Below are 27428 nucleotides of genomic sequence, written 5' to 3'. Positions count from 1 at the left end.
TCTTTGTGATTACAGTTTTATTATAAAGCAAACAAAGCAGAATCAGCCATAAGGAGAAAGAAGACATCGGGTGAGTTCTGGGAGGTCCCAAACATGAAGCTTCTGTTTTTTCTCACTGTGGAGTCAGGACGCTTTAACATATCAATGTGTGACAATACACAGAGTATTACCAGCCAAGGAAACTCACCCAAGCTGCAATGTCCAGAGATTTTATTGGAGCTTCATTACATAAGCAGGATTGATTGAATCATTGCCCATGAGACTCAAACTCTAAGCGCCCTCTATTAGGCTGGGCTAGAGGTTGGGCTGATATCACGTGGCTGAAGGCTCCTGTTCCCTAATAACATGGCTGGTTCTTCTGACATGCTCAGTCTCCATTCTAAGTCACCTCATTAGCATATCAGGTGTGGTCTAAGAGATCCACCACAAAACAAAGACACTCTTATCACTTGGGAAATTCCAAAGATTTAAAGGCCACCTCTCAGGAACTGGTGACAGAAGCCAGCCAAATTCTTTATTACACAGTAAAGAGGAAGGAGCATGTTGAGAGTCATTGCCATTTTCATCTCAAATCTCCTCCCTGCTTTTATGAAGCTGACCCTTCTCAGCTCATTATGTCTTGTTATCTCCAGCTCCCCACATGATAGACTGACAACCTTCTCAGTCCTGCTATTTGATTGTCCCCACTGAAGAAAGCACAGGTTTGAATTTTCAGTGCCCAGGCCCCATACATGAGTTTATTTTCTCTCTACAGTCTTGTCTTTTTCATATGACCCCTTAACTGACGGTGTTCCCCAGGGCTCTTCATCAGGGGCCCATCTTCTCACAATGTCTTGTTCATACCCAAAGCTTCAATGTCCGCCTTTCAGTCAACCACTCCCTTGTCTCTCTCTCCAGCCTGAACCTTTCACCTATGCTGCAGATTCCCATAAGCAACCTCCCACAGGGCACCTGCTCCTGGCTCTCCACAAGCTCCTGTTGGTCAGCATGTCCCTGAAGAAGCTCATTTCCCCACCTGCCAAACAAATTTCTTCTCCATGATTCCTCTCTTAGTATTGTCTTAGTCTGGTTTTTTGTTGCTGTAACAGAATATCACAGACTGGACATTTCATAAAAGAAGAGTTTTGTTTGCCTCATGTTTCTGGAGGCTGAGAAGACCAAGGTCCTGAGGCTGCATCTTGTAAGGACCTTCTTGACGTGTCATAACATGGCAGAAGGCATCATGTGGAGAGAGGACAAGAGCATGCATATGTGATCAAGTTTCTCTTCCCGGTTTTTTTTTTTTTTTTTTAATACACCAGTCTCATCATGGACCCCCATCCCGAAGACCTTATCTAATCCTAATTATCTCTGAAAGGCCCCATCTCCAATCAACATATAAATTTGGAGACTGAGTTTCTAACACATGAAATATGGGGGACACATTTAAACCAGAGTACTAATGGAACCTAATGGCCTGAGATTGAAATCTGAGCATCACACTCCTCCCCATAGCCCACCAGGACTTCAAGTCCTACAGCTTCTGTTGTCTACATATGTCTCTGCATGTGTCCTCTTCCTTCAGCACTTAGTCCAGGTGCCAAGTTTTCTGTATCCCAAAGCCCTTCATCTTAACTCAACAAAGCCTCTTATACTGTATTATGACCTCCTACCTTCTTGACTGTCTCTCCTCCTTGGCAGACTTCTTTAGCACCTGTTCGAATGTCCAGAACATATGACTTGCTCATCCTCTGTGTGTTAAATGAGTGAATGAATGCACAAATGAATGACTGCAGGGAGAAAAGGTAAGATTGGACAAGGAGTTGGGGATTCAATTCTAGAGGCAGTAGCCTTTGGACCAGACTTGCTGGACAGGGGTAGTTAGTGAAGGTGTTAGATTGGTAGGGGAGGTGACATGATTTAAGGGATACTTCCCCAAGATCAGACAACAAAGGGACACAAAGTTAGATTACAGACACTTCCAGTAACCTTTCAAGGCTCAGCAGAGGCATTAGTGGTTATTTGGTAACAGTTTCCTTCAGTTGGTTCAAGGGCCCCATGATCTGATTCCAGGGCAGTACTAGAACGTGTGAGAAGAAACACTGCAAAGACTTGTCAAGTATGGAGAGAGAGGATCAAGCAGGATTATCATGGCAAATAAACCTCTCCCTGGAGCCTGGGGAGATGATGAGCTCAACAATGGCATGAGTGCCTTTTGAAAACCCCTCAAAAATAGCTGGGATCTTTGGGGTTTAGCTTTCTCAACAACAATGAAAAAATGTCATAATTGCCCATTTTAAAAAGCTTCATCCTTCTTTCAACAGGATAAAATGATCCTGGTAATTTGGAGCTCAGAGAAGAAGGCTCATTATGTCTTGTTATCCCCAGCTCCCCAGCTCCCCACATGAAAGACTGACAATGCACTTCCCCGCCTCCTGTTTTCAGTCTCTCCCTGTTAAATCTTGTAGCAATTAGCAGGCATTTCACGGCCCATTTCTGTCAAATAATGTGACTTGGCAAAAACCAGTACCCTTGTAACCATCCGAGGACTGCAAATCATTTTCTGTGTTCCAGATGAAGAGAGATTTTGAAATTTGTGGTGGGTGAGTTGCTGGAAACCAAATACAACCTCCCTGAATCCTGATCTCCTCTTAAGCTTAGACTTGGGGTTAGAGAATAGCATGGACACATCTGTCCCCAAGTGTCCTGACCCCCCGAGTCATTTGCTCCTCAGTTCCTCCTTGTGGAAACTCTATTTTCTTGGTTCTACAGCACCTTACATCTTGGCTGGCTGTTCCTTGGTGTCCTGTGTAAGTGCCTGCTCCCTTGTTGACTTGCTCTGTCCTGCCCAGCTCTCATCTTGGTTTTCTTGGAGGCATCTTACACAATCTTAGCTTGTATTTATGTTCTGACAATTCCCAAGTCTATATGACCAACCTCACCTCTTTTCTGCGTTCTGGACCACACATCTAGTAACTTGCCTGATCTACCCTCTTGAGCATCTCGTTAGTTTCTCCAACTCAGCACGTGCTGGTGTGGTCCCTTCTGCTGTTCTTTTGACTGTTAGTTGGACTGGAAACAACATGGATTATTATTTCAGATAGCCTCTCCAATGCATTTTCATAAAATCAAGTCTGATAGCATTCCCTTATTCCATATCCTTCAATGACTCTGCAAAGACATTCATATTAAGGTTAAATTTCTTACAAAACTCAAGGATTCCCTGACCATCTCCCTTACCACCCATCTTGGCTCTGTCCATAGCCCAGAGGTTAAAACCCTGGCTCTGCTGCCAGTGAGAATTTAATTCAAATGTTGGCTTCACCACAAAAAAAGCCATATGTCCCTGGGAAGGTTATTTAACCCCGACAATCTTGAAGCTTCTAGCTTATGAGATGAGAGATCATAATTGTACCCTCTTACAGTAGGGGAGGTTATATCCACAATAGTACCCACAATAGGAGGGTCGTGAGGATTAAATAGCCCAATCCACATGATATCCTGCCTGGCAAATATACTCAAGAAGTACTACTTCTAAGTAATGTCAGCTTACCAACTGCCTTAGGGCATTACTTACCTTGTTCCCTCCTCCCTGCCTCACCAGTTCTGATTTAGAAGCCCTACTTCTACTGTGCAGTGATCAGGGTCTCATCCCAAGGCAGCACCTCACATCTATATGAGTTTACAGTTTGTCTGTCTCTTGCCTGGTACTATTAGAGCCTTAAGACCAGAAACTGGGTTTTTACCAAAGCTTGTTTCTCTAATATTGTTTGGCTCTGTGTCCCCACCTAACTCTCACCTTGAATTATGATAATCCCCATGTATCAAGGGCAGGACAAGGCAGAGGTAATTTAACCATGGGGATGGTTTCCACCATGTTGTTCTTGTGATAGTGAGTTAGTTCCCATTAGATCTGATGGTTTTATAAGGAGCTTCCCCCTTCACTCAGCACTTATTCTCTCTTCTTCTGCCCTGTGAAGAGATGCCTTCCACCGTGACTGTAAGTTTCACAAGGCCTCCCCAGCCATGCAGAACTGTGAGTCAATTAAACCTCTTTTCTTTTATTTGAGATGGAGTTTTGCTCTTGTTTTCCAGGCTGGAGTGCAATGCACAATCTCAGCTCACTGCAACCTCCGCCTCCCGTGTTCAAGTGATTCTCCTTTCTCAGACTCCTGAGTAGCTGGGATTACAGGTGCCTACCACCACACCTGGCTAATTTTTTTTTTTTTTTGGTATTTTTAGTAGATATGAGGTTTTGCCATGTTGGCCAGGCTGGTCTTGAATGTCTAGTCTCAAGTGATCCACCCATCTTAGCCTCCCAAAGTGCTAGGATTACAGGTGTGAGCCACCATGCCCAGCCTAAACCTCTTTTCTTTATAAATTACCCATTGTGGGTATTTCTTCAAAGCAGTATAAGAATGAACTAATATAGCAAATTGGTACCACAGAGAGTAGGGTGGTACTATAAAGATACCCAAAAATGTGGAAATGACTTTGGAACTGGGTAACAGGCAGAGGTTGGAACAGTTTGGAGGGCTCAGAACAAGACAGGAAGATGTGGGAGAAAACTCATTTTATCAGGAGAAAGTCAACCCAGCTACAGAAATTTGCATAAGTAAAAGGAGCCAAGACAATGGGGAAAATGTCTCCAGAGCATGTCAAAAGTCTTCATGGCAGCCCCTCTCATCACAAGCCTGGAGGTCTAGGGGAAAAAAAACAATTTTGTGGGCAGGGCCCAGGGTCTTGCTACTTTGTGGTCTCAGGACTTGGTGCCATGCATCCCAACCATGGCTAAAAGAGGCCAACATAGAACTCAGGCTGTTGCCTCAGAAGGGACAAGCCACAAGATTGGCAGCTTACACATGATGTTGGGCCTGTGGGTGCAAAGAAGTCAAAAATTAAGGTTTGGGAATCTTCACCTAGATTTCAGAGGATGTATGGAAACATCTGGATGTCCAGGCAGAAGTTTGCCACAGGGGTTGAGCTCTCACAGAGAACCTGGGTTAGGGCAATGCAGAAGGGAAATGTGAGGTTGGAGCCCCCATGCAGAGTCCCCACTGGGGCACTGCGTAGTGGAGCTGTGAGAAGAGGACCACAATCCTCCAGACTCCAGAATGGCAGATCCACTGAAAGCTTGCACCATGTGCCTGGAAAAGCCACAGATACTCAATGCCGGACTATGAAAGCAGCTGGGAGGGGTCTGTAGCCTACAAAGCCACAGGGTTGGAGCTGCTGAAGGCCATGGGAACCTACCTCTTGCATCACTGTGATCTGGATGTGAGATATGGAGTCAAAGGAGATCATTTTGGAACTTGAAGGTTTAATGATGGTCCTGCTGGATTTCAGACTTGCATAGGGTCTGTACCTCCTTTGTTTTGGCCAATTTCTGCTATTTAGAATGGTGTAGTTACCCAATGCCTATACTCCCATTGTATGTAGGAAGTAACTAACTGGCTTTTGATTTTACAGGCTCATAGGCAGAAGGGATTTGCCTTGTCTCAGGTGAAACTTTAAACTTGGACTTTTGGGTTAATGTTGGAGTGAGTTAAGACTTTGGGGTACTACTGGAAGGGTATGATTGTGTTTTGAAACGTGAGGACATGAGATTTGGGAGAGGCCAGGGGTGGAATCATATGGTTTGGCTCTGTGTCCCCACCCAAATCTCACCTTGAATTGTAATAGTCCCCATGTGTCAAGGGCGGGACCAAGTGGAGGTAACTGAATCATGGGAGGTGGTTTCTGCCATGCCATTCTCATGATAGTGAATTAGTTCTCATGAGATCTGATGGTTTTATAAGAGGTTTCCCCCTTTGCTTGGCACTCATTCTCTCTCCTTCTGCCCTGTGAAGAGGTGCCTTCCACCATGATTGTAAGTTTCCTGAGGCCTCCTCAGCCATGTGGAACTGTGAGTCAATTAAACCTCTCTTCTTTATAAATTACCCAGTCTCAGGAATTTCTTCAAAGCAGCATGAAAAAGAACTGAATCAGCATACCTAGTGCCTAACACAATCCGTGGAATTTTGCAAATGTAAAACAGATATGTATTGAAAAAGTGAATGGATGGATGGATAAATGGGAGGATGGATGATAGCTGCATAAGCGGGTGGTTGTGAGGAATTGATGGAACAAGTACTGTATGTGGAATTGTCTATACCAGTGCTGTGCCTGGCCAGGCTCGGTATATGTTGTTTCCCTTCCCTTTCCCTTAACAATCATCCTAGAATGCTTGGTAAGAACAATCTAGCAAGGCAGCTGGGGTTGAGTAATTTTGCCATCATTTTTCTCATTGTGCAACCTTGAGAGTGTTGTTTTAACCTCCTTGCCCCTCTGTTTTCTTGGGGATGAGTCAACCACCTATAGAAAGAGCTAAGAAATCTGTGGAATATGGTGGCCCTTACATAAGATTAACAGAGGGCCTCATGCCACTGGAGAATGTTGTGGGGGGTGTTTAGCAGTGTGACCATCTGACAGAAGTATGGAGCAACATTTGGGGAATGACAGCTTGGTGAAAATCACTGGCACCATCCAAAGAGGACTGTGGGGTCTGGTTGAGAAATCATTAACTGTAAAGGCAGTGAGACAGTGTCATCATTTTATGAGACGTGCCAGGAGCCAGCTGCAAAATAGGAAGGAAAGAAAGACTTCTGAATTCCAGCCAATTTTGGGTAATCAGAGATTGGTGTGGCCAATTGGCCACTAGAGAGCACCACTAGCACCAAAATGTTGCAGGAAGAGTGGGCATAGGGTGGGTGAAGACCCCTTAGAGGAAGGAAGAATGTTTGCCGGCAAATTTTCTTACAGGAATTTAGCATTCTATGAGGCCATCTGTATGATTTGAGAGAGCAGAAACAACATCCAAACATGTTTGTGGAAATGAAGTGAATCAGAACAAAATTCACATGCATCTTTCTGATAGCTTCCTTGCACCGTGTTCCCAGTGTGTTCCTATGCATTCTAAATGTGGAATGTTACACAAAAGTTTTAGTATATTTTCATAGTTTACATTTGACAAATTGAAATTTTTAATACACATACATTCTAAGGCTCTATGTGTAAACTCCTCAGGTGGTAATTGCAAAAGTCTAAATTTGAAATCTCAACTTGGGCCAAATAGCACGCACGTCTGCCTTTCCCATTGGTGGGCTCTGAATATTGGGGATGCTTTCATCCAAATAAATTATTTCATTGCAAAAAAAAAAAAAAAAAAAAAAAGGGAAAGGAGATAAACAAACATGAAGGAAGAAAGGAAGAGGAGAAAGAGATAAGAGAAGAGGAAGAAACCAAGGAAGAAAGGAAGACAAGCTTAAAATGTCCCTAGTCTAGATTACTCTTTAATAAGTTGAAATTCTCAAACTCATGGTTTCTTCCGAAAGGAAACAGGCAGGATTTGGTTTGGTTTTGCCAGTATCACTCTTAACAAGAGGCAGCTCTTTGAAAAATCAAACTGTCATTAATTTCTTGAATCCTGCTCTAAAACTATTTTTCAAGCATCAGTCATTCAATCATTTTAGCTCCTCTGCAGAAGAACCCTGAAATCTCAGTGTCTTGGCACAATCAAAGTTTATTCTTGAATCATATAAAGTTTAATTGCTATTGGGGTAGAAAGGGAGAGTCTCTGGTCACATGCTCACTCAGACTCAGGCAAACAAATGTGCTGCTAGTTTCCAAAGGGTCCCCAGGGCTGCTCTGGGTATAGCCATTTGATGAGATCCTGGGGGTCAAATGGGGGTATTCATGAGTCCCACGGACCAAATGTTGGTGTCCCCCAAAATTCATATGTTGGAACCCAATACCCAGTGAGACAGTATTCAGAGTTGGTGTTTTTGGGAAGCAATTAAGCCATGGGGGCTCCATCCTCATGAATGGGATTAGTGCCCCTATAAGTCAAGCACCCTTGCTACTTCTGCCATGTGAGGATGCAGCAACAAGGTGCCAGCTATGAAGCCCTCGCTGGACACTAAATCTGCCATTGCCTTGATCTTGGGCTGCCCAGCCTCCAGAACTGTGAGAATATATTTCTGTGTTTATAAATTACCTAGTCTATGGTATTTTGCTATAGCAGCTTGAAGGAACTAAGAGAATGGGCCAGGTTAGGAAGTGATGTGTGTCACCCGTGTCCTTATTCTATGCACATAGCTCCTTCTATCTGCGAAGAGGTGGGGAAATGTAGTCCCTGGCTGGGAAGTTGCCTCCCAGCAACAATTCTATATTAGAAGAAGTGAGAACAAATTGTTGGCCAGTTAGCCCTCTCCATCATATCACTTCTCAGTTCTTACCATGTCTGGGAACCATCTGGACAATTATGCACTTAAAATATTTCTTTAAATTGACTCTTTTTTTTTTCTTTAAAAATGTATTTTAAGGGTCAGGTGCAGTGGTTCATGCCTGTAATCCCAGCACTTTGGGAGGCCCAGATGGGTGGATCACCTGAGGTCAAGAGTTCGAGACCAGCTTGGCCAACATGGCTAAACCCCATCTGTACTAAAAATACAAAAATTAGCTGGGGGTAGTGGCGGGTGCCTGTAATCCCAGCTACTCAAGAGGTTGAGGCAGGAGAATCGCTTGAACCCGGGAAGTGGAGGTTGCAGTGAGCCAAGATCATGCCATTGCACTCCACCTTAGGTGACGAGAGTGAAACTCCAGCTCAAAAAAATGTATTTAAAAATATGGATTTACTTCTCTAAATGGAAAGAAGCTGCATTACCGGCCACAAGTTAAATGTAGCAGAAAAAAACAACAGCATAAAAACAAAGCAAGATGATTAAATTCAAGCCAGACACTGTTACCCAGAACAAGTGCTGAGCTTGAGGCCTGCTCTGTGTTAAAAAGGGAGGCAAGGCATGGGGCCAAACTGGCTTCTAACCCTGTCGGCATCATCACGATCAGGAGAAGGGCAAAGGTCAAGCTTTCCCTCCTGAACCAAGTCAGTGTCCCTAAAAAGACTGCTTCTGCCCATTGTCATTGTGTTCCACTTGCTCCTCTGACACTTTTGGAAGCTTCTCTGCAGGAAGAAGAGGGGGTACTCCTTGTAAGAGCAAAACAGCAGTGGCTTTGGGTTCTAATGTGTACATTTCTTATACGAACGCTTGTAAATTACTTTCTCTCTCAGTCTCAGCGAGGAGGGAATAGCTAAGTTATTGAAGGAGGCAAACATTGGCAAAGTGCTTTGCAAACCACTTGGTTGGGAGCATATTGTTAGCTGAAAGTGTTTGCATAAAATGCCCCACGGCTATCCTTCAAACCCAAGACTCTAAAGAATTGTTCATTACAAGTGCTACGGACTGAATGTGTGTCCCTCAAAATCTGTATGTTGAAACCTAACCCCCAATGTGATGGGATAGGAGGTGGGGCCTTTGGGAGGTGATCAGGACATGAGGGAGGAGCCCTCATGACTGGCATTACAGCCCTTATCAAAGAGGCCCCAGAGAGCTTCAGTTTCTTCCACCATGTGAGGAAACAGTGGCAAGACACTATGAAGCAGAAAGCAGGCCCTCATCAGACATTGAATCTGCCTGCACCTTGATGTTGGAATTCCCAGCCACTAGAACTGGGAGAAATAAATTTCTATTGTTTGCAAGTACCCAGTTTATGGTATTTTGGTATCACAGCCCAAATGGACTAAAACAATGAGGGAGGCCAGAGCAAGGAAACTAATGTTAACCAGGAAGACTTCACAACAAGGTCCTCAAGAATAGCTAGGTATTCCCCAGGGGAGGGAATCCCAGGCAAGGTGGCAGTCATGCAGAGACCCAGAGCTGGAAGAAGGCTGGAGAGGCTGAAACTTGGAGTTAGGGCAAGATGGGAAGAGAGATGAAGTCAAACAAATGAACAGGACTCAGATCCCACAGAGCCTTCAACGCTGATCCAAGGAGCCTGGACTCTATGTACAGGCAGTGGGAGATGCAGAAGCATGACAGGATGAGATCTACATTTTGGACAGATTTGATCACTTTGACAGAAGTCTGTAAGAGGGGATACAACGGTGACATGGCACTATAGGGAGGACTGGCTGAGGAGGGATAAGCCTGGAGAACCAGGCAAGGTGCCATGTGGCAGACTGAGGAGCAGTCAGGCCTGGGAGGATGAGGGGTCAGGAAGTGTAGCAGCCGCCCAGGGGAAGATGATGGTCTGAGACTGTCAATGGCAGTGGGGTTGGAGACTGGAGGATGCTCTGGGTGTATTGGACAGGACTTGGGGAACTTGGGTGAATTTTGCACCCTTGACCTTGACAACATCAGAATTCATTCATCCCCAAAATATTTATTAGCACTGGGAATATGGCCCTGGGAATAGGGCTGAGAGGCAAGTGGGGTACCTAGGGCACACAATTTTGGGAGGTACTCCGTCTCTGGGCTGTGTGATAGAGAATCTGAGGTTGAGAGTCAGTGCCTCCTTAAATGCTGTGCTCAAGGCACCTTTCTTGCCTCATTCTGCCAAGAGCAACAGGCTACTCTCATGGAGTTTATGATCTAATCAAATTTACAGACAACATGCAAATAACCCATGAAAGTGATTTTACATCATGGTAAGAAACACGAGGAAGACACCAAGGTGTGGCATATGTCTGTGGGGCAGTGGCCAGGTGGGGCAGGCCCTAGACCTTGCGAGGGGCCTGGGATGCATCCTCATCGCGATGGGAGCTGCCGGAGGGCAGGAACCCTGAAACTGTCCTCACAGGGCTCACAAGAATTATATGCCAGGCTCTGGTCAGAAATACATTTATAATTAAGTGCTAATCAGACTGCCCTTTGGCCTACTTCCTTGTAACCAAAAGTCACACAGCACCAGGTACTGACCATGTGCACCCCTATTGTTCCTGTAGATAGGATTTCTGATGTTAGAATCATAAGACTTTTTCTTTAAGATTTGCTTAAGATGCTCTTCAGACTCTAAATTGCAGTGGAAGAGCTAATGCCAACCAATTTAAAGACCCCCGCAGAGGAACCAAATCAGCACAAGAAGGCAGTTTCTTTAGCTCCCTGTTACATGAATTCACCTGGCACTCTTCAACTAATCGAAGATCCCCACACCTCAGCCCACTCCGAACCCCTTAAAATTCCTACCCGCAGACCCCTCGGGAGACAGATTTGAGGTTTCCTCCTATCTCCTTGTTTGGCTGCCCTGTGATTTTTAACCTCTGTCTCTGATGCAACCTCTGTGTCTCATTATATTGACTTGCTGTGCATTGGGCAACAAACCCGTGATGGTTACAATACAACACAATTTGGCTCCCATATTTGTACAGCATTTGGCTACACGAGGAGAATGGACTGAAGGGGGAAAACTGGGAAGGCTGGAGGCCACAGGGAGGTCATGGCCATCGTCCATGCAAGAGAGGGTGATGGCTTGGACTGGGTGTTGGCCATGGGAATGGGAGGAAGAGGATAAATTTGGAGACTGTTTCTGAGACAGAGCAGCTGGGACCTGCTGTTGGAGTGGAGACATGGAGAAAAAAAGGACAAGAGAGGATGGATGTAAAGGCACCTGAAAGAACAATTTCAGTGTCTCCAGCTCAGAACTCGCATTGAACAACATACGTTTCTAACGTTTTCTGTTTCTGCCCTTGTTTGGCCATCTGCCTTCTGGTTGATGAAGCTGGTGTGAGGCCTTCAGTTGCTGTCCACAGTGGTTTCTCCTGTCAGAATCATCTTGGGTTAGGATGGCCAAGGGAGTCAAGGATGAGGAGATGCAGGGTGTTCCTGAAGCTTCATGGGGATGAGAACATCTTTTTAAGCCCTTCATTAATGAGAAATGTCCTCCCATGGGCAGGGAGAGAGCTTTGTGTTTGTGTGAAAGTCCATTAAACTTCATTATTTAGTTGGGAAGATCCTGCTGGGAGCTGGGGAAGGGAAGAGAATCCATTTTCCCTGAGGGCTGAGGCCCTCTGAAGGGTGAAAGAAAAAAGTCCAAGTTAAAGAAAGGAAATAATCTCCTTCAAACAGCAGGTAGACGTGGCAGGAAACGTTAGCCCTGAGTGGAAGAGAGAGAGATTCTGGTAAGAAGGGGGCATTGTGTAGCTTTAAGAGACACAGCTTCCACCCTTGCTTCCTCATTTGAGGGCAGCTGCTTGCATCTGTGGGTCTGGCTTTTCTGCAGCAGCCTGGCCAAGGATTTTTGAGACTGGGGCTGGGTGGGGGTGGGAGCCTTGCCTCCCCGACCTCTGCTAGGATAAGTAAACAAGCAGGCAAGGACAAAGGCCAAGGGCATTAAATCCCAATTATTCACTAGCCCTAAATACTTCCTGTGAGAACAATTTGTCATTGACATACTTAATTAGACTCTTGACCAATATTTTCCAGATGTGGGGATTCTTGCTAAAAAAAAAAAAAAAAAAAAAAACCTCAAACACAGATGTTTTCCATATTTAATAGGACAGCTGAGGCAAACCCTTGGGGAAGGAAAAGAATAGGAGAGCTACAGGCGCTGCCATCATAGCTTAGTGGATCAGGAAAGAGGATCTATTGGCCTTGGGGTCTTTCAAAACAAATAAATGCTGGCAAAGACAGAGGTCACCAGGGGCTGTCTGCTGTGGCCACGGCCCTGGGCTTCCACATCCTCTGAACTTAGAGCATCACTGACATTGGAAAACTCTGGGTCCATTTTACATATGTGGGCAACTGAGGAGGAAAACTCTGAGAGACCATGAGTTTGAGAGTCAGGATTTGAACCCAAGTCCCTAAGTCCTGGAGTGAAAGAAGCAAGTCAGTCATGTTGAGCAGGATACCAAGGAGCAGGATACCTATTTCCTTTGGAAAATAGGGCTTCAACAGTTACATATTCTTCCACACCACTAATCCGGGGCCAGTCCTGGGATGAGGCAAGCAAGAGACCCCTGAAAGCAAGCTTTAAGGGGGTGCTTAGTCTCAGGTGCCCACCCCTGCACTTGTGTGTCTCTGAGAGCCAGCACTTCCTTAAATTTTACATCTTGGGTTCTTCATTTGTCTCATCCTAGTCCTGTCCCTGAATTTCCATCATTGTCCCAATCTTGTCTTCCTTGACTTCTCACCTAGATTTATCCAGTTGCCTCCTAACTGGTCTTCTACCCTGTTTTTCCTCCTCATCTATCTACCCTCCACTGCGACAGAGAGATCTTCCTACAGCCTGAACTCCATCCCTGCACTCCCCGGTACAAAACCCTCCCAGAACTCCCGATGGCCCTTGGGACTAGGTCATGCTTCTTAGCAGGACATTTAAGGCCTTCCATCCTCAGCCCTGCTGGGCTACCTGTGAGCCTCCTGCCTTCTCTGCCTCCACCCCACAGTCTTACTCACACCCTGCAACTAGCCACAGGACTGTTTGTGCTTTCCCTAGTACATCTGGCTGCTATCCTGGCCTCTGTCTCTGCAACCCAGGTGATCCCGTGGCTGAGAACTCCCTGCCTCCTCTCCTCCCACTCTGCCCCCACTGCGGCTCCTTAACCAGGAGAGCCTCTGTCTTCAAGACACAACCTTTTCTGGCCAACCCTGCTCCCTGTAGACTCTCTCCTCCTGCTTTGTGTCTACACTGTGCTCCACGCATGGGCCTCTTGTGGCAGCCAGAATGCCTGACTTGTTCACCGGGCTGTCGCCATGGGGCAGTCCATCCCACGAGGACTGCCACATCCCCCTTCTTATTCCTCCCTGCTCCTCTGTGGAACAGACTGAGCCAGGCAGTGGCCACTTGTTTGCTGACTGAATTAATGAGGTAGTTGGGGTGGACGCTCACCACACTCTATAGATGAAGAAATAGGCCGGTCTAGCAGAGATCACAAACTCAAGTACCCCATAGGAACAGGTGGGAGCTGTACCTGAGCGAGGCACGGGGATTGCTCACCATGCATCGGGGCTGCTGGTCCTCCGCTGGGGCCCACGGTTGTCCTGTGCAAAGTGTCACTTGTTGTGGCTGCATCCATCATCTGGATGAGTTATAAAAGGCAAGACAGGAAGATTATATTTGACAACAAGTTGAAATGATTTAAAACACTCTGCATGCAGCCCAAAGCAAATCCACCTGTGTGCGAGTCAGTTTCCACCTGGGGGCTGCTGGTGTGCGACCTCTGAGAGGTTGGGTGATTGTTTCATGCATCTCAAAGCCAGGCCTTCCTCGGACTCTCTGCCCAGCACTCTCTGTACCTTCCTCTCCTCACAGCTCCCATGGCAGGAACAAACAGGTGGCATTTGAGCAAGGGGCAACAGTCAGGGACCTGCATCCCTCTGGCCCTCCCAGTTGCTCACGCCTCTTCCCCTCCCTTGGTCATGGGGCTGCTGCCTCCTTTACATTGTGACTCCCGTGGCATTTGGAGATTGAACTTGATAAAGCTCAGAAGGAAACTGGGATGCAAAGAGAAGAAGGTAATCATGGGGTCACATTTTCCTGTGCTTGTGAAATGACCTGCTTTGACCTAGGATAGTTTCTATCTGTTTTATACCTTTTATTCCTTTAAAATTCTCAAATTGTCAAAATCCTACCTCGGACATGTGGCTAAAAGGGACAACCTTGCCCAACACAGCAATCTGGTGAACAATCACTTGTCCTCTTTTTTTTTTGGCAGAACCCCACCAGAGAGAGAGGGGGAGAGAGAGAGAGAGAGAGAGAGTGTGTGTGTGTGTGTGTGTGTGTGTGTTTAAAGAACAATCTTCATTTGATTATTTGATTTGTTGAAAAGAACAAAGAAACACCAGGCCTGCGATCAGGAAACCTGGGTTCTAATCACAACAGTAGTCCCTTCCATGCTCTGAGATCTTGAACAAGTCTCCTCCTTAGTAAAATGAGTGTGCAATAGAGTTTTACAGGTAATTCTGAGGGTAGCAGAGTCCCGTGTGGAAAAGCACATGATACACAGACTGTGATGTGGAGCAGGTGCTCAGTTAAGGACTTGTTGAATATGAGTTAAGGAACAGCAAAACCGGAAGGAATACTAGATATCGACTATAACGGTGGTCGATAATCTATAACCGATGGGCCAAATCTGACTTCATGCTTGTTTTTGTAAATGACGTTTTATTTTACAAACTCATTTACATATCATCTATGGCTATTTTTGTGCCACAACAGCAGAGTGGAGTAGTTGTGACAAAGACTGCATGGCTTGCAAAGGCTGAACTATTGATTGTCTAGCCCTAAACAGAAAAAAGTTCACCAGCCTCTGATCTGAATTCCATTCAGTGTGTGTCCATGGAGCAACAGTGTCAGCCTCATCAGAGAGCTCATTAGATGTGCAGAATTTCAGGCCCCCATCCAGAACCACAAAATCAGAATCTGTATTTTAATTAGATCACCATCTGAGTCATATGCACATCAAAGTTTGAGCAGCACAGTTCTGGGTCTAGAGATGCATTCATTTTCCACATACTGCTGTTGCCCAGCAAGATGAAGTGATTTGCCCAGGACAGAACCAAGACTAAGAACTGGTCTCCTAATTTTCATCCCTTTCCTACATCTGCCGTGCCAAGTTTTGTCTCCTCTTTTCCTCTCTGGAGCCTCCTGTTTTCCATCTGCTTCTCGACCATCTATGTGGCACCCAATGTGTAAAGCGTGCTTGGTCAGCATCCATTGTTGGACTTGCTGATGAGAGCAGCTCAGGTTCTTTGAGACCCTGTGCTTTCAGCTGCACTACAGTTTTCCCAGATAAGGAGATTGAGGCACAAAGAAGTTATGGCACTTACTGAAGGTCATGGGGTCGGGATTTGAGCGCAGCTGTCTGACCCAGGAGCTTGGAGGTCCTGTCATTGCATGTCCACAAGCTTGTTCTGTCTCTCTCTCTCTCTCTCTCTCTCGCATGGTGAGCCCTCAGCTTATCCCTGCACTTCCACATGGTGAAAACACTTTAGGAAATAACTTGGTTACCCCATTCTTTCATCTCCCGCTAATCCAGGGGTTTTCAAGCCAGAGTTTTATAAAAGGAGGGGACTTCTTCCTTGAAGAAATGGTCAAGACCACGTGAGACTGGAACATCTTGCTGAGCCAGAGAAAAAGGAGGCCCTATCAGGTAAATATGATCATAACAGAAGGACAGGACAGCTAGCTTGAAGGAGCTCCCACTGACCAAATTTGGGATGATTTGATTAACAAGGTAAATAATGAAGGGAACATATTTTAACATATTAATTAAAAAATATCCATGACTCCATAGCAACATGCGTATAATCTCCAAAGAGACCATCTGAGCAACCTGCAGATCAAGTAAAGCAATATTTATAAGATCTACTGCAGTAAAGGACACCATCTTGATAGAGTCTCAGAAGGGGAAATACAGGGAAGAACATTTGTAGCATTTTAGGGCCTGGTATAGGTGATATTGAGATTGCATGTAGGGTGATCAGCTGTCTCAATTTGCCCAGGGCCTTGATGGTTTTAGAGTTGAAAGTCCTGCATCCTGCGAAAGCCCTCGGATCACTGTCTTTTTTTTTTTTTTTTTTTTAAACTGAGTTTTGCTCTTTTCATCCAGGCTGGAGTATAATGGTGTGACCTCGGCCCACTGCAAACTCTACCTCCCAGGTTCAAGCAATTCTCCTGCCTCAGCCTCCCAAATAGCTGGGATTACCGGCACATGCCCCCAGGCCCGGCTAATTTTGTATTTTAAGTAGAGATGAAGTTTCACCAGGTTGGCCAGGCTGGGCTTGAACTCCTGATCTCAGGTGATCTGCCCACCTCAGCCTCCCAAAGTGCTAGGATTACAGACAACAGCCACCACGCCTGGCCCTCAGATTACTTAGTCATTGTGAAGGAGAAAATGTGTCTTTATAATAGAGAGAGATGATGTAACAATTTGAACCAAATGGTCAAGTCTTAGAGCTGCCTGTAACAGGATGGCCTGGCGTACTGTGCCTCCTGAGAGGACACAGTGGGAGGCATAGAAGCCACCCATGCAGTGGTCTTATTGGAAGCGTTTGGCCTGAATGTTTGAGTTGAATAACGGGAAGATAGCTGAATGCAGAAAGTACATCTGTTCTGGAATCATGACAGTATTTAATGAGGGGGGTACAAAAATTAAAAAGTGAAATGAAATCTATGTACCTTTACTGAATCCTGGAGAAAGGAAGAAGAAACAAAAAGAAGGAAGGAAAGATGGAAGGAAGGAAGAAGACAGTTTTAGAGAACATTTGGGGACAATCAAAATATATTGAACATTGCATGTTAGATGGTGTTATTGAATTAATTCTGCTTTTCTGATGTGAGATTTTTTTTCTGCTAGTGCCTTGATCTTGGACTTCTCACCCAGAATAGTAAGAAATCAATGTCTGTTGTTTAAATCACCCAATCTGTAATATTTTGTTATAGCACCCTGAATGGGCTAAAATAACCCCCAAATTTACAGCCCATTCTCTAAAAACTGACTGTTGCTCTGGCAAATGGCTCACTTGAGTTAGGATTTTTAATTTATTTGGGCAGAAGTTTGTCAATATCATTTAGAAAACACAATAGATGTCCGTCATACTGCTCCAGAATGAAACGCTGTTATAGTGAGTTGCAGAAAAGCCACACCGGTGAGAACAGGGCAGTGAATCAGTGCACCTGTTGGGGTCCGTGTCGGGGGTGGTGGAGAATGAAAGAACACACAAAAGACAAAGACACATAGAGAACATGGCGGCCGTGTTCAGAGTCTTTGTCTCATTTTATTTATACTTTATAAACCCCACGTCAGTAGAAAGAATGTAATGTAAAACAAACTTTCTTTTCTCAGATGTAACCTTCTACTCAGTTCCTTGTTTCTATGCTCTTCCTTATCTGCCCGCCTTCTTGGCGCCTACGGGAGTTCATTAAAAGTTTAATTGGAGATACTGTCCTTGAGCCCTATCTATTCTCAGCATACAGTTTTCAAAGGCCCCTGCATTTTTTCCTTTTTGTTTTTGTTTTGTCTTAATTTTAAAAAGGTAGTCCATATTTGTTTTTGTGTTTTTTTTTGTTTTTGGAGGCGACGGAGGGAGTATTGAATTACTAAAAGAAGTAGACCCAATTTAAGTGCCCAAAGTAATATACTTTTAGAGATTGTAGAAATTTATGTTTTTATTTGGGTTTATGGGTTAAAGGCAGTAAGGCGTTGACCCGGTTTTTGTAGGGTTACGGTTTTAGACAACATATGTAATTGTTGTCGAAATGTTTTGGAAATGTTTTGAGTGAGTTTTTGGATGTTCAAACTAATATTTTTATGGCCTACTAATAATTTTTGGATTACGGTTTAATTTTGAGAGATGTTAAAAGGCATAGGCGTTACACAAAATTGAGTGGAGTTTTAATTACATTGTAATGTCATTTGAGTACTGAGTACAGTGAGCTGATTTTTAAGCCATGTTAATGTTTGTTTTATGTTGTCCAATTTTTTAGTAAGTTGAGAGTCAATGTTTTGTTGTTGAAGTCATAACCGGTGAGATTGTTTGTGTCATTGTTGTACAAATTTAGTATTTTGTATACTTTGATGTAGAGTGAGTCTTGTTACGGCCGTAGTGGAGACGATGGTGACAAGGCTCATCATTGAGGCAATTATAAGTCTAAGGGCATGGCGGGTTTGTTGGAGAGAAGTCCAAGTATAAGTTTTAAGAGGTGATGCCCCCCACGGTTGTGTAAGGTTAACAGGTAGTCAAATTTTTTTATGAGTCCTGAGGATATAAATATTTTTAGTAAAGTTATGCCACCAAGAATGATTGAGGCAAGACAAAAATGTACACGTATTTGTACAATTAACAATTTTCGTATTATTATTACATGTTAAATTTTTTGTTAATAATAGGTAGGGCTTACGGACACAAGTAATAATATATTGGGAGGTATTTTGATATAACTGAATATGAAAGGAGTTATTTGGGTTAGAAAGATTAAGGGACATATTTTTCACAAAAGTGTTAATGGCATTCTCTGTAGTTAACAACTTTTAAAGATGAGTTTGTACTTTAGGCCTTTTTTACGTTGTATTAAGGTTTTATTACTGTTAGTAGTAATACTTTTATTTACTCAGTGTTATTTTAAAGGTATGTGACTAAATTTTATTTGAAAATTATCGTGTACACTTTAATTAGTTATTTACATTTTATTGTATTTTAATAAAATTTGGGGTTTAGTTTTCCGACATTGTTGTCACTTTAGTATCTTAATATTAGGAGAAACCTCTAGAATAGGACAAAAAAGTAAAGAACTAGGAATAGTTTTATTACTACATATAGTATGATTATATTAAAAGCTTTTAGTTACAATAATAACAGTTTTAGTAGTCATATGACTATGATTATAGCGAACAGCCCAGGCTTTATGTGATTTTTGGAGACAATGAGGACTATTTTTTATACATATTGGAAGTCCTTTTACTTTAAATTGGTATGTGTTGATTATAATTTTTGTTTTTTGTTTTATGTTGTTTTTGTCCATATAGGGGGATGGCATTTAAGTAATGTTATTGGTGAAAACCTTAATTTTTGTCTCTTTTTAGGTGACTTTTTGATATAAGGGCGGAAAGGGAATATAAGTCCAATATTTATACAAAGTCTTACTAAGAGAAATAAGTCCCCCGCCGACGCACATTTAACAAAGGAAGAAATGTATGTTGAATTTAGTTTTTTTTTTTAACAGGGTTTTAATTATTTTGTAGGAAACCACTTAGGTTTGTTTTTTGTGTCCCGTTTTTGTTTTAGAACTTGTTTTTGAACATACTTACCTTTTTTATTAGGATACCAAACCTTTAAATTGTTAGTGGGGACTATCACCGAGGGAGGTGAGGAAAGATGGGTTACGGCAGTGGAATTTTGTCATTGTTTTTATTGATTTAAAAAAATTAAGGTAAAAAGAACCTTTAAAATTTGGTTTTTGGGGGGCTTTTTTTTTGTTTGTTTGTTTTAGTAGTTGAGTTTTAAAGTTAAATTTGTGTGTTTAATGATGGCTTGACCTTGATTGTTGTCCGGGATACCGGTGATATGTTGAATATTGTATTGTTGTAAGAAAACTTGTAATTTATGAGAGACATAGATAGGGGCATTATTAGTTTTAAGTATAAGAGGAATGTCTATGATGGCGAAACAAACCAAGAGATGTGTAATAACAGAATTAGTTTTTTTAGATGGCAACGGAGTGGCCCATTGAAAATGAGAAAAGGTATTAATGGTATGATGAACATACTTTAATCGTCCAAAAGAAGGGACATCTTATGGATTAACCCCAGGATGGAAGGATGGAATGCTTAAAGGAGCACAGGAAAGACAAGCTCGAATAAGAGAACGAGCTTGTTTTGTTTTGTAGTATGTAGGTGGCCGATTAAAAGCGAATTAATTTGAGTATTACCATGAACTAATGGTCCAGGAAATTGAGAATGAGAACGAAGATGAGTGATGAATAAAGGAGTTTGACGTTGGCTCAAAGTAGAAGATAACAAGGAAAAGAGTTTTTGAAGAGAAGAATTAGTACAAAGAGGTAAAGTGGCCTGAGAAATATAAGAAGTAACATAAACGGCGTATTGAGAATTACTAACAATGTTACAACCAGTAGTAGGGAAATTAAGTAAGACCATGAGAATAGTAAACAGTTTTTTCTGTTGCACCGAGGGATAAGGATAAACTGTAACTTGAGATTGATGAACACTTTAATATTTAGTCTTATTATTGTTACTAGTGTTAGTAAAAAAGGTAGGACCTTGAACAGCAAATACAGAAATTGGTGAGAAAGGCAACACAGAATGTTGCCTAAAAAATGAAAAGATTGGAGACTTAGGATATTGGGTAGAAAATTGTCCAACAAAAGAAGTGTAAGTAACTTGTCAAGAATTAGAAGTTGTACGAAGATAAGTGATTTGATTATGAGTGAATTGAGGAATAATTAAGGAAGGATTTTTTTCCCAAAGTTGTTGACAGTGATGTCGTTCTTTGATGATTAGTTTAGTTAAACGATTGATATAAGTAGTTAAGTGTTTAGATATTTTATTGGACAAAAAGATTTATTTTAGTGGTCGACTAGTTTGATGAATTATTTTTGTGGGAGAAGGTAAAGTATGAAATAAACAAAAGGAAGGGCCTTTTGAAGTTGTTTTTTAACAAGTTGGAGTTTTTGTAAAGTTAAAGGAGTTAAATGGCGTGAGTTGTCCAAGTGACTGTTTTCTTTTAGAATAGAAAAAAGATGTTATAACTGATATGTTGGTATTTTTAAAACAGGACGTATTTAATTAATGTTTTTTAGAAGTTTTTGAAAATTATTTAATGTTTTTAAATGATTATGTCGAATTTGAATTTTTTGGGGTCGAATATTTTGTGTTTTTAAGGTATAACCTAAATATTGAATAGGAAAATTTAGTTAAATTTTTTTTTGTGGCAATATTAAGTGAGTAGAAAGAAAGTTGAGTTTGTAATGATACAAAAGTATTTTGTTGTTTTTTTTTGGTGGGTGTAGTAAGAAGAATGTCATTCATATAATGATATAAAAAAACAGAAGGATGACGTTTTTGAACAGGATTCAAGGCCCTATGGACAAATTTTTGACACAAGGTAGGGCTATTTAACATACTTTGAGGTAAAACTTTTTATTGATATTGAGAAAGTGGCTGAAAATTATTAAAAACAGGGACAGAGAAGATCCATACAATGATAAATTAACACAGTTAGAAACTGATTGTTTACAGGATTTAAAGTTTTATGTACGAATTTTTGACATACAGTAGGGCTATTAAGTACACCCTGGGGAAGAAGTTTTTGTTGATATTTTTGAATAGGTTGTCTATTATTATATTTAGGAATAATAAAGGTAAACTTTTTACAATTTTGAGGTTGTAATGGAATAGAGAAAAAACAATTTTTGAGATTTATGACCATTAATTTTTAACTTTGTGGGATAAGGGCAGGATTAGGAAGACTGGGCTGTAAATTTTTTTGGTTGAATGTAAACATTTATAGTTTTAAGAACAAGACAAAGACGGGAATTTTATGTAGAAGTACGTGGCTTTAGATTTTTTTTGGCCATTTGTTTTTTGACTTATTTTTTTAAAATTTTAAGTATTTTTTTAGATAATGGCCACTGTTTTACCTAAAGAGGAGTGGTCATTTTACACTTTAATTATAAAACTTGAGGCTGGTGAACAGTGGTTATGAGTTTAAAGGATTATAGTCCATTTTGAACATTATATTTTTGACAGTTGAGGAAATATGAAGAATGTTTAAAAAAGTACCAAATTTTTATGAAAGATTTTGTCTCCAAAGATTAATATTGATAGGAATAATATAAAAAAACACTTGACCTTGTTGACCTTTAGGACCGACATAGGTTAAAGGTTTTATGTTTTGATAACCACAGAAGTAGTACCCAAGTCAGTGAGTATAACTGAAACTTATCTTTTTTTTTATTGTATAGGCCACTAATTTAAACAAATAATAGACATATTTACCCTCATATTAATTAACCTTTTAAAAACTATTTTATTAATATGTAATGAATATAAGGGCTTTTGATTAGAAACTAAAGTTTTTTAAAAAACAGTTTTTTTTGGGTTACCAAACCCTCCCTATTGAGAATACGTTTTTTTGTCTTTAGGCATATAAATTGTGAACCTGTACCATAATAAGAATTTTATTAGTAACATTAAGATTAATGATTTTTGAAATTATTATTAATTTTTATATAGTACTGTTGTTTTGACCTAACAAAAGTCCTACATGTTTTTTTGGCAAAGGGCCACACACTTTAATAGTTAATTTATATACTTTTTTATTAGGAGACAAAGTATAAGGCTGAGTAATAGTTAAGTCAGTAGCGGCGTTTTGTTTAGTTGTCGTATAAAGTTGAGAAACTGGGGTAAGGTGTGGGATTTTTAAGGAGGACTTGAATTTATTTTTTAATGTTGTAGGCCATTGTTTACTGAATATTGTAGTAGACTTGTATTGTAATTGTTGGGGCCTCAAACCTGTGGGCCCCGACTTTTGTTTTCCAGGAGAGGAGACAGTAAATTTTCACTTTTATTAGTTTTGGAACGACATTTATTTGTTTAATGTCGACCTTTATTACAACATTTGTACATCTTTGAAGGCAGTTTTCTGCCTCGAGGGATAAAAGTGTTTAATTTTTATGACATTTTTTTTTGAAATGTCTAGGTTTACCACACTGAAAGTAAATACCTTGTTTGTTTTTTTTAAGGCTTTAGACAAACTTTTAGTAAATAATTGAGTATTATAAATAGTCCCTTCAACACTAACACAAGTTTTAATATATTTATTTAAATTGGCCCCATTGGCTTTTAACGATTTTAACAATTTTTGACAGTCAGTATAAGTATTTTTAAAAGACAATGTTTGTAACAAAATTTTTGAAGTAAAGTCAGTACTTAAAATTTTTAAGACAGTATCCTGAAGACGGGCTACGAAATTTGGATAGGGTTTATTTGTGCCCTGTAAAATCTTCACAGAGGAAAGGGAAGATTTTTTTGTTATTTCTACCTTATTTTAGGCCCTTAAAAACAAAGTCTTGATTTGAGTAAAGGCAACATTATTTAGACCAGTCTGAGTATTAAGAGTAGTATATTGGCCCGTGTCTGTGAGTTGTTTCTCAGTGGGTCCTGGGGATTACACATAACATTTTTTTTAGCCTGTACATGTGCCTTGTCCATTTACCAGCTGTGCAATTATAACCACTGAGAACGATCAAGAAAAGCCTTCCCCAAAGTCTTTTAGTCTATAGGAATCATCAAATTTTTTGATGAAAAAATATCAAGAAGACCAAGGATGGGGTCCATAGTTAGAAATGGCAGCTTTCATTTCTTTTAAAAATTTAATTTGTAAGGCATTAAATTGGACATTATTGCCACCATTTGAAAACTGAGCATTAGGAGTAAAAGAAGTACAAATAATTAGAAACAGATCCAGCTTCTTAAAATTTTTTTTTTAATTAAAAGTATATATAATATATAATAATACTCATATCCCCAAATATAAAGAATCCCAACATATTAATAAGAAAAGGCAAATAACCCAACCAAAAGTAGTAGAACAAAGAAATGACAATAAACCTATATGTCTAACATCATTACTCACTAGGAAATATGTATATTAATACCAAATTGAGAATCATTACATACATAATACAATGGTTAAAATTTAAAAACACAGAAAATATCAAGAGGTAGTTAATGTGTTAAGTAACTCGAATACTCAACTTCTGTTTGGAGTGTAAATTGGTGGAACTGAAACTAGGCCTCATAAAACTTAGAAACTAGGCCTCATATAGAAAAAATTAACACCAGGTGGCTCTGGATAGGGTCCCACCCTGCCTCGATAGGGACCCACCCTGATAGGGTCCCACCCTGCCAATTCCGGGAAACAACCTAATGGGGTCCCACCCTGCCAATTCCGGGGGTCCCACCCTGCCTCGAAGTTCCCGGAATCAACAACTCCAGGAAAAAAACCTCATAAGGTCCTGCTCTAACCAATTAGCATAAGACTTGCTCAGGTCATAGCTAGACCCAATCATTTTGCGCCTTAAGCTTTGTTTGAATTTCGCGCCATAAGCTGTGTTTGAACTTGTGTTTGCCTATATAAACAGCCTGTAACAAGCAGTCGGGGTCCCAGGGCCAACTTAGAGCTTGGGACCCTAGCGCGCTAGTAATAAATAACTCTCTGCTGTGAATCTCGTGTCGGTGATCCTTCGCGGCAACCCCTGCCCAGGAGGGAATCGACAGTTCGGTTCCAACAGAACCTATGTACCCCTATAACATAACAATTTCCTAGCTGGGGTTATTAATACTATATTAATATTAATAGTTAATATTAATGTGCTTATTTATTGACTACTGAAATACAATATTTTAACAAACAATAAGATATACATATATACTGGTTTTGACATATTAAACAGGTGTTTAGTATAAATTTAAAGTATGTCTGATGTGAAGCCCTCTTCAACTTTGCCAAACAAAGGTAAAGATAAGGAAGCCGGGGGGTTGGAGGCTCTGGAAAATCCTTTTTTAACAGGGCAGAAGGAAAAGAAACGGGGAAAGCTCGCAAAGGTGAATCAGAAGAATATATCTGTAATATTTGTTGAAGTATTTCCATAATACACTGTATGTCAGAATTTCCCTTAGAAGAAGGAAAAGCTGGCTTTTTCTCTTCTCCCCCTTTTGCTATCCCCCCCATCCTCTGTTATCCTGGCACAAATGGGCTCCATTTCAGATTTATTTTTTTTTCCAAATCCTCAGATACCTTTCCTCCTGTGGCTACATCACCACACTCTGAATCAGTCTCAAGTAACTCTAATGTCTGAGTGATAGAGTTACACAAGGTCCACAATTTTAGAGGCATAATATCCCCTAACTGGAGAGCTCTAAGCAGAGCATTTACTACCTGTAACCATTCTCTGCGATTCAGCTGCACTTTAGTCTGATACTGAAACCAGTAACGATGTTGTTCAACATGGGCAAACAATCACTTCAAAGTCTTTTTCTTTCACTTCTACTCCTATAGACAGCAACAGTCCTTGAAACAGCTGTAAATATTCTGAGGCCAGAGAGATGGAATTCCCATAATGAAAGCTTAAGAAGGTTCCCCTTAACAATATCCGGGCCTTACCCGCCCCTAGGGGGTTCCCCTTCTTGATCTCCCCTACTCACCTGTGCTGACCCTGCTCGCTGCGCCACTTGTTGGGGTCCGTGCCGGGGGTGGTGGGGAATGAAGGAACACGCAAAAGACAAAGACACACAGAGAACATGGCGGCCGCGCTCAGAGCCTCTGCCTCACTTTATTTATACTCCATAAACCCCACGTCAGCAGAAAGAATGCAATGCAAAACAAACTTTCTTTTCCCACATGTAACCTTCTACTCAGTTCCTTGTTTCTATGCTCTTCCTTATCTGCCCGCCTTCTTGGCGCCTACGGGAGTTCATTAAAAGTTCAATTGGAGATACTGTCCTTGAGCCCTATCTATTCTCAGCATACTGTTTTCAAAGGCCCCTGCAGCACCCTCTTTGTTTTTTGAATGAGAGTGCTGAAGGTCAGAGAGGTTGACGGTTTTGACTCAGGTCACACAGCTAAGTGCAAACAGAACTGGGGCTGGAATCAAAAACTGCATTATGGTGCCAAGCTTCTCATCCTTCACGTACTGACTTTTGCTTTTTAACCCTGTCCATTTCTCTGCTAGACTCAGCAGAAAAACAAAGTAGCATAAGATACCTGTAAATAAGAGAGACAAGGCACATGTCCCCGAAGTTAAATAATCACAACAGGGAAGCAGACTACAGGTAGCAGCTGCTGTGGCGTTCCCACAATTCCCCTCCATCAAATCCTCTGTGTCCATACTGCAGCTGCTAGGACCGTCTGCAAGGCTCAGAGCTTATCTGTCACTGGAAATAGCCCTTGAGTGAGGAGGATTGCCGTTTTTAGGGAAGCACATGGCCCATGACTGGCTGATGTGTGAATACAGAAGCTGGCCCAACTTGCCTCAGTTTGGCATGACCCTGCAGGGTTAGAGCAGGCCCTGATGTCCCCAAGAAGCGATCAACATTGGACTCAGTCGCAACCGCATGTAGCTCAACTTGTCTCTGGCACACAGCCACTTGCGAATCTTCCTTCTTCTTCTGACCCCACGGAGCTTCCCTGGGTTTTGGGGTGTCCTGCTAGAGATATTCTCTCTCCATTTCTCTCTCTCTCTGTCTCTCTCTTTATATATATGTATATATGTATACATATATACACGCACACACAAAACTGCAAATATTCACATTGTAAAAGTATAAATGATGGAACACAATACAGTGTTTTTTTTTAACAAACAATGTACTTTGGAGATCATTCCATTTCATACATATAGATCTACCTCATTTAAAAATATGTATATAATTATATAGTATTCCAAAGTGTGGATGAACTGATTTTATACAACCAGCTCCTACTGTTTAACAATTAGCTTCACACTTCTAATATTTCAATCAGGGCTGCAATAAATATTTGCATGCCCGTGTGATTGTTTCCATGTGTGAATATACATCTAAAACAAATTCCTAAAAGTGGAATAGCTGCATTCAAAATGGATGTACATTTTAATTTTGTTACAGTTTGGAAATTTGCTGTCAAGAAATGATACTAATTTGTACTCTCAGGAAACAAAGTGTCTGTTTCCCCATAGAATAGACACCAGATGAACACGTCTGCCATCTCCCCAGAGAGGACAGTCGCTTGGTTTGCTGTCAAAATGCAATGCAAAGGTTGAAGCCACGCACCTCCTCATTCAACAGCATGCAGGACGATGGAGAAAACCTCCAACTGGGACCCTACTGGGGCTTCTCTTCTTTGAAAAGCCTGCATCTCCTTGGGTGTTACTGCTCATCCTGTCAAAACCAAAACTTGGCCGTCCTCTGATGGAGCGGAGTTTCCATACAGACAGAGCAGTCAGGTCCCCATGGAAACCCCAGGCTTGCTGACCCCAGAGGAAAATGCTGTTACTCACAGTGCTGGAGGCAGATTCATGTAGAATAACCATAATGAAAGTCATTATCCTCGTAACTGTAGGGCCTTGGGGTTTAC

At 41.6% G+C, this 27428-nt stretch overlaps 1 long non-coding RNA gene across 2 annotated transcripts; it reads right to left on the bottom strand.

The window, feature by feature from the left end:
- LOC105480912 (uncharacterized) lies at positions 1-26622 on the bottom strand. 2 transcript variants are annotated; one of them, XR_011624442.1, is made up of 3 exons: positions 25520-26622; positions 13766-13873; positions 1-11949 (listed from the first exon to the last, which is right to left on the bottom strand). It is a non-coding gene; the product is annotated as an uncharacterized lncRNA (long non-coding RNA). The 2 variants fall into 2 exon arrangements; XR_011624443.1 differs by having other exon boundaries at positions 13792-13873; positions 25520-25883.
- Between the last annotated feature and the right edge of the window lie 806 nt (positions 26623-27428).

The sequence above is a fragment of the Macaca nemestrina genome, chromosome 6 (genome assembly GCF_043159975.1).
Source record: "Macaca nemestrina isolate mMacNem1 chromosome 6, mMacNem.hap1, whole genome shotgun sequence".
In the NCBI taxonomy this organism is placed as follows: Eukaryota; Metazoa; Chordata; class Mammalia; order Primates; family Cercopithecidae; genus Macaca; species Macaca nemestrina.
The sequence above is the reverse complement of the archived record's forward strand: the minus strand, read 5'-3'. Positions and strand labels throughout refer to the sequence as shown.